The sequence below is a fragment of the Bacillus rossius genome, chromosome 1, assembly GCF_032445375.1.
Source record: "Bacillus rossius redtenbacheri isolate Brsri chromosome 1, Brsri_v3, whole genome shotgun sequence".
Classification (NCBI taxonomy): domain Eukaryota; kingdom Metazoa; phylum Arthropoda; class Insecta; order Phasmatodea; family Bacillidae; genus Bacillus; species Bacillus rossius.
In genome coordinates this window covers 148,645,068-148,660,106 of record NC_086330.1, presented here as the reverse complement: position 1 = coordinate 148,660,106, position 15,039 = coordinate 148,645,068, and positions in this window count along the sequence as shown.

The following is a 15,039-nucleotide window of genomic DNA, read 5'->3' as shown; positions in this document are numbered from 1 at the left end:
TCAAACCTCAGTTAAGCCATTTATAGGATTATGACGTCACCGTTGCATTTTCCGTTACGCCCGCCATCTTTAACTTTTTTATTTATTATTCGATTTTAATGAAATTTTTTTTAAAAATTATAAAAAAATTAAATTAATAAAATTTTAATATATATTTTTTAAAAATTGTACTTTTTAGACACGGAGTTCGGAGTCCTCGGTTCGAACCCGACGAGGGCAAAAAAAATTAAAAATGGCGACCGATCCTTCCCCCTAGGTGACTGCAGGCAGACTGACTCCCAACACTTTTTTTTTTCAAAGCATATATAACGTCACCTAGTATGACGTCATGTCCGCCATCTTGTCTTCGATGCTGGAGACCACCATCTTGTTTTCATCGGCGAGAGTGCGCTGATGCCATGTTAGTTTAACTCTTACCCGCTAGAGTGCAGTAATCATTTATTATTGCTGTGACACCCGCCATCTTGTCATTTGGCCGCCATCTTGTAAATCCGTAATTATTTAGCTAGAAATTCGGGAAAAGGTCCAAAATTCATTAAATAAATCACTCATCATTTTACAGATTGATTCGTTCAGTTTCAGTCCTTGGTTCGATACCCGATCGATACAATAATGTTTAATTTTATGTAAAAAAATAATAATTTCAATAAACCATGTTCATCATTCTTAAAGAGACTTTAAATCCTCTACTACCATCATCCTATAAGCCATCAACACCACCATCTTGGAAAATTCGTAATTATATTGCTAGAGATTCGGGAAAACGTTCAGAAATCATTAAATAAATTTCCAATCAATGTACCGATTAATTAGATCGACTTAGGTCCTTGGTACGATTCTGAACGATGAAAAAAATATTAGATATAATATAATAGTGGCAGGTCCGAGAAATAAAGCAACACAAGTTCTTTTACAAACATAATATTTATTACATAATTTCTATTCTACTACAGGATCACTTACGAAAGCCAGCAACTTTATAATCAATCATTTAGTTCCGCATCGGTGTGAAATGACTAATTCTTAGCTCCAATCGGTTTATACTAGACAGAGTCCAACCAGAACCTTTACTGACATAGTTCTCCTCTTCTTGACAGAGTTTCTGGATACCGTTTTTAACAGTTTGCTTCACATCGTTAGAACTGTAAATTACTGCAGCCGATGTCTTGAATGCACACTTCTTCACTTTGTCATCTAACGGATATGGCTTTCCATATAAACAGTCCCACCACAAGTTATATTTTAATGGTCCGTTTGTTGCTACGTCATCAGTAAGCTGATTGATTATGTCCTGTCTGATATCATCAAGAAAATTACAAATGTCCTTCGACTCACCGAACATATTTAGATAATAATAGTCTTTCAACGTTCCACGAAATGCAGACTGCGCCAAGTAGAACCCAATATCGTTTACTTGTAATGCACCGAACACAGTCTTAGGTTTATTTTCATGTTCAGACGTCATAGCAATCGGTTTCTGCACATCTGTTGTTTTGGTTGTACGCTTTCGTGTCTCCAATCTAAAGCGAGGAGTCGAAATGTCGGCAGGTAGTTCAGCAGTAGGAGCACAGACTCCACCTTTACATTTCTTCGCATGATGTCGCAAACTGTCAATTCGAGTAAACCATTTAAGGCACTCATCACAGCGAAACTTCATGCGAGAAGGATTCTTCATGCATTTGCTCCGCTCATGTCTTCGTGCGCCATGGGAAAATGCGAACGACGTATCACAGTAGCTGCAAGGATACCGTGGTGATGAAGACGAGCCTTTCAGACCTAATCCAGATACAGGCGTTGCAACAGTAGTACCATTTCCAGGCATACTCTTATGCACATCGATGCATCGTTGTTGCGCCGAAACCTTTACTTTCTGCCGCACGACAGGACCTTTGCATGCCTTCATGTGCGTTTTCATATTATCTTTTCTAGCAAACTGCTTATGACATTTCTCACAAACAAACATTTTGCGATATAGGTTCTTGGCACATTCGCTCCTCTCGTGGCGTCGAACATTGCTGTTGTTTGAGAAAATCTTGTCGCAGTAACAGCACCGATGTTCGTTAGTTGTCAAATCAGCATCCATTGAAGTCTCCATCGAGTTCGAATCGTTGTTCGTCGTGGTTTCCTGCACAGCCAGCTCTGTAGTCATTAAGCTCTCTTCTGCTGGTGGTACCACGACTGATGAAGTCTCCTCCAATGTTGTCGTCCTCGTTGACAACGGGATCTGCACCTTCTTAGTCGTCGCTGACGTCAAGGTTCCCGTAGACGATGGTACAACGTCCATCATATTCGTCGTTAAAGTCGGTAAAGATGCCATCGAGTTCGCAAGATCAAGTAATTACGCGACTTATGCACCAGAAGAAACAAACTAGGTGATCCTTACAACGTCGTCAGTAACAAACTGAGCGACCCGATGTCTAGGACTCGCTTATATACATGCACCGGATGGAATAATACGCTAGTCAAATCAAGAACCATTTACTATAATACTAGAGTCAAATCTACAAATTAAAAAAGAGGATCATTTGATCGAAAAAAAAATTCGATCTCTCCAATATACGCCAGGCTCCAAGAGCTACAATTCACATCATCAGATCCATCTAAATTTTGCTCCTATGCTTCAATTGACCATTAGCTGCAAGTGCTCCAACAGATCCATCAGCTCCAACACGTAATGTACGCAATGTACGCACAATACGTGCAATTTACATGCAATAAATGTAATGATCACTCAGTACACACTGGAAACGAAACGTACACACAGTACACACAGGAAACGGAACGTACACACAATACACACAGGAAACGAAACGTACACACAGTACACACAGGAAACGAAACGTACACACAGTACACACAGGAAACGGAACGTACACACAGTACACACAGGAAACGGAACGTACACACAGTACACACAGGAAACGAAACGTACACACAATACACACAGGAAACGAAACGTACACACAGTACACACAGGAAACGAAACGTATACACACAGTACACACAGGAAACGGAACGTACACACAGTACACACAGGAAAAGGAACGTACACACAGTACACACAGGAAACGGAACGTACACACAGTACACACAGGAAACGGATCGTATACACAGTACACACAGGAAACAGAACGTACACACAGGAAACGAAACGTACACACAGTACACACAGAAAACGGAACGTACACACAGTACACACAGAAAACGGAACGTACACACAGGAAACGAAACGTACACACAGTACACACAGGAAAGGAAACGTATACACACATTACACACATGAAACGGAATGATCACACATACATTAGCGGAAACACACAGGCTTAGTTGGAAATCAGAATACAAGAAACAAAAACATTAAATTTTTACTTTCAATATTTAATTACTTCTCAACATTACACAAATACAAGTAAAAGAAACCATTATTGTATGTAGCCAGCTTTCCTCAGTTCTTTGAGTATGAAGGATATTTCTTTGATGCACGAATAGTTTCCTGCACAAAGCGAGTCATGTAGAAGTCTTAGCCGGTCAACCAATATGTTTGGATCTTTCCATGATGTGTAATCAATCTCTTCTACCACCATCTTACTTGCTTGTTTATTATAAATACTGTTAATATCACAATCGTCCCAGTGATCATAATAAGCATTATCAGATTTATTTTTTATAACACGACGTTTCCATCGTTTCGGTCTCAGGACATCGCCACATTCTTCGATCTTGTCAGCTCTAGGTGCTTCATCACAGTCTATGCCTTTGTCAACAGCCTCAGAGTCACTGTAACAATCACTGTAGAAGACATCCTCTTCACCCATATTACCGTATGAATTCGCTATCGATGATGTCGAAGTGTCTTCATCGTCTTCATGCTTCCTTTTTAGGAGTCCATCATTTTTACAAAGAATGGAGAATCTACTGAATATAGGCTTGAATGTATTCTCACTTTTCACGGTGTTGATACTTCCATTAGTTTCAGTCTTCCCGAAGCCATTAGCATCCTTCAATTTATGTTCTTCCTCACAATCGGGTGAGCTAATACCATCACGCTCAGGACAAGGAAAATTATTGTCGTAATGCAGATCACTCTTCTTTAGTCTAGTGGATCCATCGGTGTCCTCTATGCCGTAAGTAGTCTTGACTTTACATGTTCTACCATGTCTTTTTAAGCTGTCAATTCGTGTTACCAACCTGCTACAACGATTACAGCTTATCATGTTGCGTAGTGGGTTTCTAGCACAATCATTCTTCTCATGACGTCTAGCATTCCTTCTCATGGCAAAATCCTTGCCACAGTATCTACAGCGGCTTCCTTCCGATTCAGCTGCAGATAACAAACCACGATCCATGGTAGCTTCTGTGACTAATGTTAGATACAAACTGTCAGTTTTCTCCAATTGGAACCATTTCTTAAATAGAGTTTTTGAAATGTTTCATCAGCGAGAGTTAAGTTATCTAATGCAAAGAAAATTGATGCAAGTAGTTCTGGCTGTCGTCAACAGATGTCGCTACGTGTTGCTTGTAGGTAAATAATATCTATTTCATTAATGTGGGATGCGTAACGCTCACTATCGATCGCAAAGGGAGGTTGGCTTCGATAGTATCCAAGGAGAAAAAAAGTTCGTCCTTCCTGCTAGTGCTTCTCAGATTTCTCACGGTCCGCCATCTTGGATTGTGACGTCACGGCGGCCATCTTGGATGGGTGTGTCCTTGACCTTTGACCGAAACCTCAGGAATGATCGCAAGCACACGGATTAACCATCAAAATATTGATAAGAATAATCAGGAGCACACGGAGAAAACCGTCACAAGTTTTCTTTGATATCATAAAAATATAAAAAAAAATTAATAAAAAATTAAAAATAAAAACGAAAAAAAAAAAATCAAACATTCTGGCTTGTACTAGAACTCTATTTTTGCTCAACAATGAGAAGTTCACAAGCAAGTAAGATGGTGGTAGAAGAGATTGATTACACATCATGGAAAGATCCAAACATATTGGTTGACCGGCTAAGACTTCTACATGACTCGCTTTGTGCAGGAAACTATTCGTGCATCAAAGAAATATCCTTCATACTCAAAGAACTGAGGAAAGCTGGCTACATACAATAATGGTTTCTTTTACTTGTATTTGTGTAATGTTGAGAAGTAATTAAATATTGAAAGTAAAAATTTAATGTTTTTGTTTCTTGTATTCTGATTTCCAACTAAGCCTGTGTGTTTCCGCTAATGTATGTGTGATCATTCCGTTTCATGTGTGTAATGTGTGTATACGTTTCCTTTCCTGTGTGTACTGTGTGTACGTTTCGTTTCCTGTGTGTACGTTCCGTTTTCTGTGTGTACTGTGTGTACGTTCCGTTTTCTGTGTGTACTGTGTGTACGTTTCGTTTCCTGTGTGTACGTTCTGTTTCCTGTGTGTACTGTGTATACGATCCGTTTCCTGTGTGTACTGTGTGTACGTTCCGTTTCCTGTGTGTACTGTGTGTACGTTCCTTTTCCTGTGTGTACTGTGTGTACGTTCCGTTTCCTGTGTGTACTGTGTGTATACGTTTCGTTTCCTGTGTGTACTGTGTGTACGTTTCGTTTCCTGTGTGTATTGTGTGTACGTTTCGTTTCCTGTGTGTACTGTGTGTACGTTCCGTTTCCTGTGTGTACTGTGTGTACGTTCCGTTTCCTGTGTGTACTGTGTGTACGTTTCGTTTCCTGTGTGTACTGTGTGTACGTTTCGTTTCCTGTGTGTATTGTGTGTACGTTCCGTTTCCTGTGTGTACTGTGTGTACGTTTCGTTTCCAGTGTGTACTGAGTGATCATTACATTTATTGCATGTAAATTGCACGTATTGTGCGTACATTGCGTACATTACGTGTTGGAGCTGATGGATCTGTTGGAGCACTTGCAGCTAATGGTCAATTGAAGCATAGGAGCAAAATTTAGATGGATCTGATGATGTGAATTGTAGCTCTTGGAGCCTGGCGTATATTGGAGAGATCGAATTTTTTTTTCGATCAAATGATCCTCTTTTTTAATTTGTAGATTTGACTCTAGTATTATAGTAAATGGTTCTTGATTTGACTAGCGTATTATTCCATCCGGTGCATGTATATAAGCGAGTCCTAGACATCGGGTCGCTCAGTTTGTTACTGACGACGTTGTAAGGATCACCTAGTTTGTTTCTTCTGGTGCATAAGTCGCGTAATTACTTGATCTTGCGAACTCGATGGCATCTTTACCGACTTTAACGACGAATATGATGGACGTTGTACCATCGTCTACGGGAACCTTGACGTCAGCGACGACTAAGAAGGTGCAGATCCCGTTGTCAACGAGGACGACAACATTGGAGGAGACTTCATCAGTCGTGGTACCACCAGCAGAAGAGAGCTTAATGACTACAGAGCTGGCTGTGCAGGAAACCACGACGAACAACGATTCGAACTCGATGGAGACTTCAATGGATGCTGATTTGACAACTAACGAACATCGGTGCTGTTACTGCGACAAGATTTTCTCAAACAACAGCAATGTTCGACGCCACGAGAGGAGCGAATGTGCCAAGAACCTATATCGCAAAATGTTTGTTTGTGAGAAATGTCATAAGCAGTTTGCTAGAAAAGATAATATGAAAACGCACATGAAGGCATGCAAAGGTCCTGTCGTGCGGCAGAAAGTAAAGGTTTCGGCGCAACAACGATGCATCGATGTGCATAAGAGTATGCCTGGAAATGGTACTACTGTTGCAACGCCTGTATCTGGATTAGGTCTGAAAGGCTCGTCTTCATCACCACGGTATCCTTGCAGCTACTGTGATACGTCGTTCGCATTTTCCCATGGCGCACGAAGACATGAGCGGAGCAAAGCATGAAGAATCCTTCTCGCATGAAGTTTCGCTGTGATGAGTGCCTTAAATGGTTTACTCGAATTGACAGTTTGCGACATCATGCGAAGAAATGTAAAGGTGGAGTCTGTGCTCCTACTGCTGAACTACCTGCCGACATTTCGACTCCTCGCTTTAGATTGGAGACACGAAAGCGTACAACCAAAACAACAGATGTGCAGAAACCGATTGCTATGACGTCTGAACATGAAAATAAACCTAAGACTGTGTTCGGTGCATTACAAGTAAACGATATTGGGTTCTACTTGGCGCAGTCTGCATTTCGTGGAACGTTGAAAGACTATTATTATCTAAATACGTTCGGTGAGTCGAAGGACATTTGTAATTTTCTTGATGATATCAGACAGGACATAATCAATCAGCTTACTGATGACGTAGCAACAAACGGACCATTAAAATATAACTTGTGGTTGGACTGTTTATATGGAAAGCCGTATCCGTTAGATGACAAAGTGAAGAAGTGTGCATTCAAGACATCGGCTGCAGTAATTTACAGTTCTAACGATGTGAAGCAAACTGTTAAAAACGGTATCCAGAAACTCTGTCAAGAAGAGGAGAACTATGTCAGTAAAGGTTCTGGTTGGACTCTGTCTAGTATAAACCGATTGGAGCTAAGAATTAGTCATTTCACACCGATGCGGAACTAAATGATTGATTATAAAGTTGCTGGCTTTCGTAAGTGATCCTGTAGTAGAATAGAAATTATGTAATAAATATTATGTTTGTAAAAGAACTTGTGTTGCTTTATTTCTCGGACCTGCCACTATTATATTATATCTAATATTTTTTTCATCGTTCAGAATCGTACCAAGGACCTAAGTCGATCTAATTAATCGGTACATTGATTGGAAATTTATTTAATGATTTCTGAACGTTTTCCCGAATCTCTAGCAATATAATTACGAATTTTCCAAGATGGTGGTGTTGATGGCTTATAGGATGATGGTAGTAGAGGATTTAAAGTCTCTTTAAGAATGATGAACATGGTTTATTGAAATTATTATTTTTTTACATAAAATTAAACATTATTGTATCGATCGGGTATCGAACCAAGGACTGAAACTGAACGAATCAATCTGTAAAATGATGAGTGATTTATTTAATGAATTTTGGACCTTTTCCCGAATTTCTAGCTAAATAATTACGGATTTACAAGATGGCGGCCAAATGACAAGATGGCGGGTGTCACAGCAATAATAAATGATTACTGCACTCTAGCGGGTAAGAGTTAAACTAACATGGCATCAGCGCACTCTCGCCGATGAAAACAAGATGGTGGTCTCCAGCATCGAAGACAAGATGGCGGACATGACGTCATACTAGGTGACGTTATATATGCTTTGAAAAAAAAAAGTGTTGGGAGTCAGTCTGCCTGCAGTCACCTAGGGGGAAGGATCGGTCGCCATTTTTAATTTTTTTTGCCCTCGTCGGGTTCGAACCGAGGACTCCGAACTCCGTGTCTAAAAAGTACAATTTTTAAAAAAAAATATATTAAAATTTTATTAATTTAATTTTTTTATAATTTTTAAAAAAAATTTCATTAAAATCGAATAATAAATAAAAAAGTTAAAGATGGCGGGCGTAACGGAAAATGCAACGGTGACGTCATAATCCTATAAATGGCTTAACTGAGGTTTGAGTTAAGGATGCTTAAGCCAGTTTTAGGAATTTTCAGCCGCTGGGATTTTTAAGGACTAAAAACGGGAATTTTTCCCTCGAAACGGGAAATTTTTCCCTCGAAAAGAGAAATTTTTAATTTGTGGAATTTTTTGAGATTTTTTGGCGGAATTTTTTTCCACAGAAATGGAAATTTTGGCGAATTTTAAAGAAATTTTGGGCAAATTTTGCCCAATTTTGGCGGATTTTGGCGATTTTTGAGGATCAAATTAAAGGTCAAGGTCAAAGGTCAAGGTCAAGGTCATCCAAGATGGCTGCCGTGACGTCACAATCCAAGATGGCGGACGACAATCATCAATCCACATCCTGCATCCTGTTTCAGGAGCCCCATTTATATACTACTGAGCTTGAAACCTTGTGAAGCGTGAGAGAAAGAAACGATATTGAGTAGCTACTTTCCTCTTCTTTCCACTAATATCCAGCAACCCATGCAATTAGGCATTATCTTGACGTGTGTCGCATTCATTACCTTCGCTGCATCGGTTTCCCAGTAAAAAAAAAACGCTCAAAAATGGTATAAGTGACGCAGCAAGTAGACGTGACGAGTGGATTTTCAACTAAGCTTTTTTTAACTTACTATACAAACAAAAAATTCCCTATGGCTATCACAAATTCAAGGGCTTCTCGCACTAAAATATACTGTGTTTTTAATGAATGTCTGTCGTTACAGAGCAGCGTTTTTCTTCACCAAATAAGCCTATGATTAGAGACCGTAAAAATTCGCGGATTCCTTTCGAGACAGGCTGGAATCCAAAATCGTTTAGCTTAATGCTGCGTCAGTGATTGGACCGCAATTTACCTGAAGGACTCTGAGCCAATGGCAAACACTCAACAAAAGAATTATCAAATCATAAGAATCGCAGTAAACAGTTGCCCCGAGTCGGTAGCCAATGACCAGGTGATAGTTTCCCGAGTACATAGGAGAATCGTGGAGTCTATCCTAGTGGTCATTGAAACCGCAAATTTTTTCAGTCCCTACCTATGATCACTTTTATGAAACAGTACAGGTGTACACTGAACTGTGTGCTTGTTCTCCTCGATTATGTTACTAAAAGTGCGTTCATTAATATTTTTCAAGCCGATCTGTTAAAGATTAACTGATAAATATGATAAGGTGAAGTCCATAAAAATGCAAGGCAGGGAATTCTTCCAGCTCATCAACCCAACCCTGGAAAGTCTCGTCTGTGTTCAGTCGTCTTTGGCAAGGAGTGGACAAGTTTGCAAACTCAAATATAAATTTATTTTAGTAGCACGCGTCTTACGAAAAGGAAAGATATCCAAGAAAGGCATGTCGGACAACCTACTGTCACCACACAAAAGTTAACATGATGCAATGTGTGGTGCAACTGTGGTTAGTCGCTGTGATGTCACTTTTATATCACTCGTGCAATGAGGCAAGTTGTAGAATGTTAAAAAAAAAAAATAAAGGGAACGCAGGGGAGGGCAGAGGGCAGTCATTGTTTTTACTATTTAATATTATAAATATTCCATTCAATAAATTATAACATGTATCTTCACGGGGTGGGGTGATTAAAATTTTATGAAGATATCGATTTTACGAATGCAATCCAAGCGACCGTGAGCGTACCTACGTAAAATCAAGATTCCAGTGTAAATTGCTTCCGAGTCTACTGAAGGTAGCGGAATCCTTATCCCTTTAAACACTTTTGAAGGGAAAAAGTGGTTTTCCTCTAAATTCAAAATTCCAACATAAATTTTACGTTGTAGACTTTTCTGAACAATAATTCTTATTTGAGTAACTTTAAAGGTGTTAGCTTACCTTAAAAATTGTGAATATTCTGAGCGGCTGTGACGAATGAGGAAAACTAAGAAACACTAGATAATAACAATGGTTTTTATCTTTACACTTTTCACTTATTTATTTACGCTTAAGTTATTTATAGTGACTGAATCGACTAAACTAAATCTAGACCAGATGCATAAAACTGTAGGTAGACCTAAAGACTATTGAAAAATCTCTGTTTTGAGATGTTATTTGTGAACATACACATTATTATGACGAAAAAGTAGCAAAACATTTCGCCGTCTACAAGCACATGTCAACTGTCGCGTCGTCTAACACTGACTGGTCTAAATCTGTTGTGTTGTGTTATCGCGTGAGCTTGGGTAGCATTACGAAGGGGAATGACTCGCCACGGGCGTTGCGCTTGAACAACATTTTCTCCCTGTACACAACACCTTATATCGCAGCAGCAGAAACTAATGCTTGAACTAACATAAAAAATGAAGTAGACCTGTAAAAAACGATATACAATAATATCTTCGTGTTGAACCACTTCTACATAACACCGAATTTAAATAATTTTCTTTAAAGTAAAACCCCTGACTACACTATATATTTTTTCCTTCCCTGAAAGCTAGGGGGGGCCACGCCCCCCCCCTGCCCCAGGTATGGGTGCCCTTGCGGCTGGTTACCATACCCAATCATCATCAAATGGCTGTTCATCAGCTGTCATAAAATAATCTTTGTAAAGGGAAGCTATAACTGAAAAAATAACCTTTCTATTTATAGTACTACCTAACTTGTAGTAATTTTTTTATAGTTCTGCAGTCACACTCCTATGCAACCATGGTTGTTACAATAAAAATGGCAGGTAACTTAAGGTGGTACTTACATAAACTGCAGTGAACCTGAATACTTGGATGATGCGTATCACAGATCCATCATAATATTTTAGTACTTATTGGCAGGAGAATAATTTAGTACATTTACAGTACTACTGTATCCTAGGAAAGGAAAGGAAAGGGCAAGTGCACACTTATATACTATGACTTGTCCCAGGCAGAGGGGAAAGTATTAGGCCACTTTTGTTTACCCAGAACTTACTGGGGATTAGTTCAGCCAGAGTAAATATACAATGCATGTACATATTCATCAGGGTGGGCACATCTGTACCATTCCTGTGCATACATAGTAGAATTACAATAATATTTACATTCACTTGTATAATTCAAAGGCTTCTCATTACAACACTGGATATTTACATATTTATCCTGAATTATGCTGGGCAGGTTGACAAAGTTTCCTTAATTTACATTATCCTTTGTCTGCCATCTAGGGGCGGGTGGCGAACTAACTTTCCTCCCCATAGATTATGTAGGATGGGTGGCGCACTTGGGGCTTGCGCTATCATAACAGCCGAGGCCAAACTGGTGGCAATTCGCAACAGATTTGCAGTTACCTAAATACTATAATGAGGATGTTCAACTAAACTAAATACTAAACTGCATTATGAAAATAAAAGTATTTTTTAGTATTTTAAGTATATAAATTTGATTTTAGTGTTTATTTATACAGTATTTATCAGTAACTACAAAGCAATGGATTAGAATACAATAGAAAACATAATTATAAGGGATAGATTAGTTTATTAAAATTACATCATTTAATCTTTACAAAATTACATGACAAAGTTTAATTTAAAATAGGGATGGGTCGGTACCGGTTCTCAGTTCTCGGTTCCTAAGATTCTCAGAATTTTAACCAGCACCGAGAACCGCAGCTGAAGTGTTGGTGTCGGTGCCGGTACCGGTACCGGCAGTATAGCGAAACCCTTTACGAAAATAGTTCTTCACTACAACTTAACTGCAGTATAAAATGGCTCAATATACGTCAAATTCACTTATAACTTTTTATTTTTGGACTTTTGTGGAATGATATTCATCATAACTATGTGAAAATATTTAATATTCTCGTCATATATGTAAACAAAGTACGTTTTTCAATCAAAACATAACAGTTGAAGGTGCCATAGATGTAGTTCATCGTTGTGTGCAACTGTATAACGTACCTCAGCAGAGAGATTCAACAGAAAGACGCCATATTTGTTGTACGCGTAGCCACGTACAGAGTCTTGCCTAAAAACAATATTTAATTTCTATAATTATGCATGTTTCAGATTTTATTAGTGTGTTACCTCCATGGACAATTATTTGATTACTCTTTGGACTCTAAAGTTTATTTTTGTTCATGTTGGCTACATGTTAATTTAATTTCCTTGCTGTGCACAATGTTTACTAATATTTAGTTTGAAGGTTAATGTGGAGGGCAAGTATTTTCAGGGTAAATATTTACTTGGGCGGTATTTCCGAAAAAAAATGTTAAAAATCCGACAATACCTTTATTTTATGCTCTTCAACTTCCTCTTTTCATTAAAAGTGGCGGAGGTAAGAAATTCCAAATACTTTAGGAGATATCGAATTTTTAAATTTCATCATGTAGTTGAGCGGTATTTGCGAAAATAAATGTTAAAAATCCGAAAATACCTTTATTTAATGCTCTTCAACTTCCTCTTTTCATTAAAAGCGGTGGAGATAAGAAATTCCAAATACTTTAGGAGATATCGAATTTTTTAATTTTGCAATACAAGACCTGTGGAACCATTCGAGCGGCGCCATTTTTGTTATTTTGCCGTGTGTTTGTGAATACGTGAATCGTGAATGCGTAATTAATAAAATGGTTGATTAGGTCAGGTCAGTTACATTATTAATACTTTCAAACTAAGCCGACATTAAAAATTATTTTGTGAATTAATTTTAATGGCTGTTTAGTTTTAAAATATTTATAATGTAACTGACCTGACCAAACAAACCCGGACAGAGGGTGAACAGTTAATGGTCGATTAGGTCAGGTCAGTTACATTATAAATACTTTCAAACTAAGGTGATATTAAAAATAATGTGAATAAATTTTAATTATTCTTTAGTTTTAAATTATTTAAAATGTAACTGACCTTACCTAACAAACCCGTAACAAAGGATGTACAGTAACAACTCACGTAAATTTTTTTGTTACTTATTATTTGCGCAACAATATCAAAATAACAAATAAGACTTTAAAATTAGAAACGTTAAAAACTCACCTAAGTTGGAGGCGGTAATTAAACACAGTTTTAAACAATAATTGAACTAAATAATCACGTATTAGTTCATTTGAATTCTGGCCTATCACGAACAATCACGTGACATCATTTTCCAATAAAAATATAGATACTCGTACGTAAACAAGAAACAATGGTACACGCACGCCACAGGAATGCGCTGGTTTTGTGCTGAAATTTAAAAATTCGATATCTCCTAAAGTATTTGGAATTTCTTATCTCCGCCGCTTTTAATTAAAAGAGGAAGTTGAAGAGCATTTAATAAAGGTATTTTCGGATTTTTAACATTTTTTTTTCGCAAATACTGCTCAACTACATATGAAGAAATTTAAAAATTCGATATATCCTAAAGTATTTGGAATTTCTAATCTCCGCCGATTTTAATGAAAAGAGGAAGTTGAAGAGCACAAATTAAAGGTATTTTCGGATTTTTAACATTTTTTTTCGGAAATACCGCCCAAGTAAATATTTACCCAGATATATCATTTAAGTTGATTAATCCCAGCCATATTGTTTATTTAAGCTAACAATCAATGTTTAAATTTTATAACAGTTAGAGAAGTGAATTTAGTATGAGTGCAGGGAAGGATATGGAAGGAAAAAGTTTGGAAAAGCCATTTTTTAAGTATGGCTTGATGGTATATTGAGTTCCACGAAAATGTGTTGTAACTTAAGAAAATGGTCTTAATATATCAAGAGTGGCAACTGTTAATAATCCTGTGAAGTTTGGCCACAAATTGAAGTATCAGTAGTATTATTCAGGTTTGGTTTAACTGAGTTTTGGCCATTCTCAGTATTTGCTATGCCTCAGGCTTGATTTTTTTCAAGAATTATTTAGGTAAGCCTAAACGATCTCATTATTTTGAATTATCAAAAAGCACTATTCTTTGGCACAGATTAAACTGATATGTTTGAAATATTCACAAGTTAAACTCAGAGGTAGAGGTGAGAATTTCGTGTGTAAATGATTGAAGCTAGTATTGGGAAAATACTATCTATTATATGATTTTTCATCCAGACTGTATTATAGCTACATTAATATTTTGTATTGTTATCAGATATAACTGTTCGAGTAAGGTTTTTCGTTTATTCAACACAAATGAAGCAATATATGTAAGAGAAGGTGTGTTGGAAGTATGTAATTTTATTGTTTCAATGATAAATGTTAATTCGTTGGAAGTTATTTTGTCATATGAGATTAAATTTAATATCCCAGATAAAACCATGCCTATGTTGAATCTTATTGGATGATTATCGATAAAGTTGTTTGAAACACTACAATCAGGCTATATCCCAGTCAATGGATATATATATATATATACACATATGTATATACATATATATATATACATATATATATATTTATATATATATATATGTATATATATGTATATATGTATATATATATATGTATATATATACATACACATACCTATATAAATGTTTGTTCCATTTAATTATTATTTTTTTTATGAATAATAATAGGTACATGGCGCCCATTTAAGCAGAAGAAATTATATTTACAGTAGTGGTCACCACAACGTGGTGCCGTACACATCGAAGAAGGAG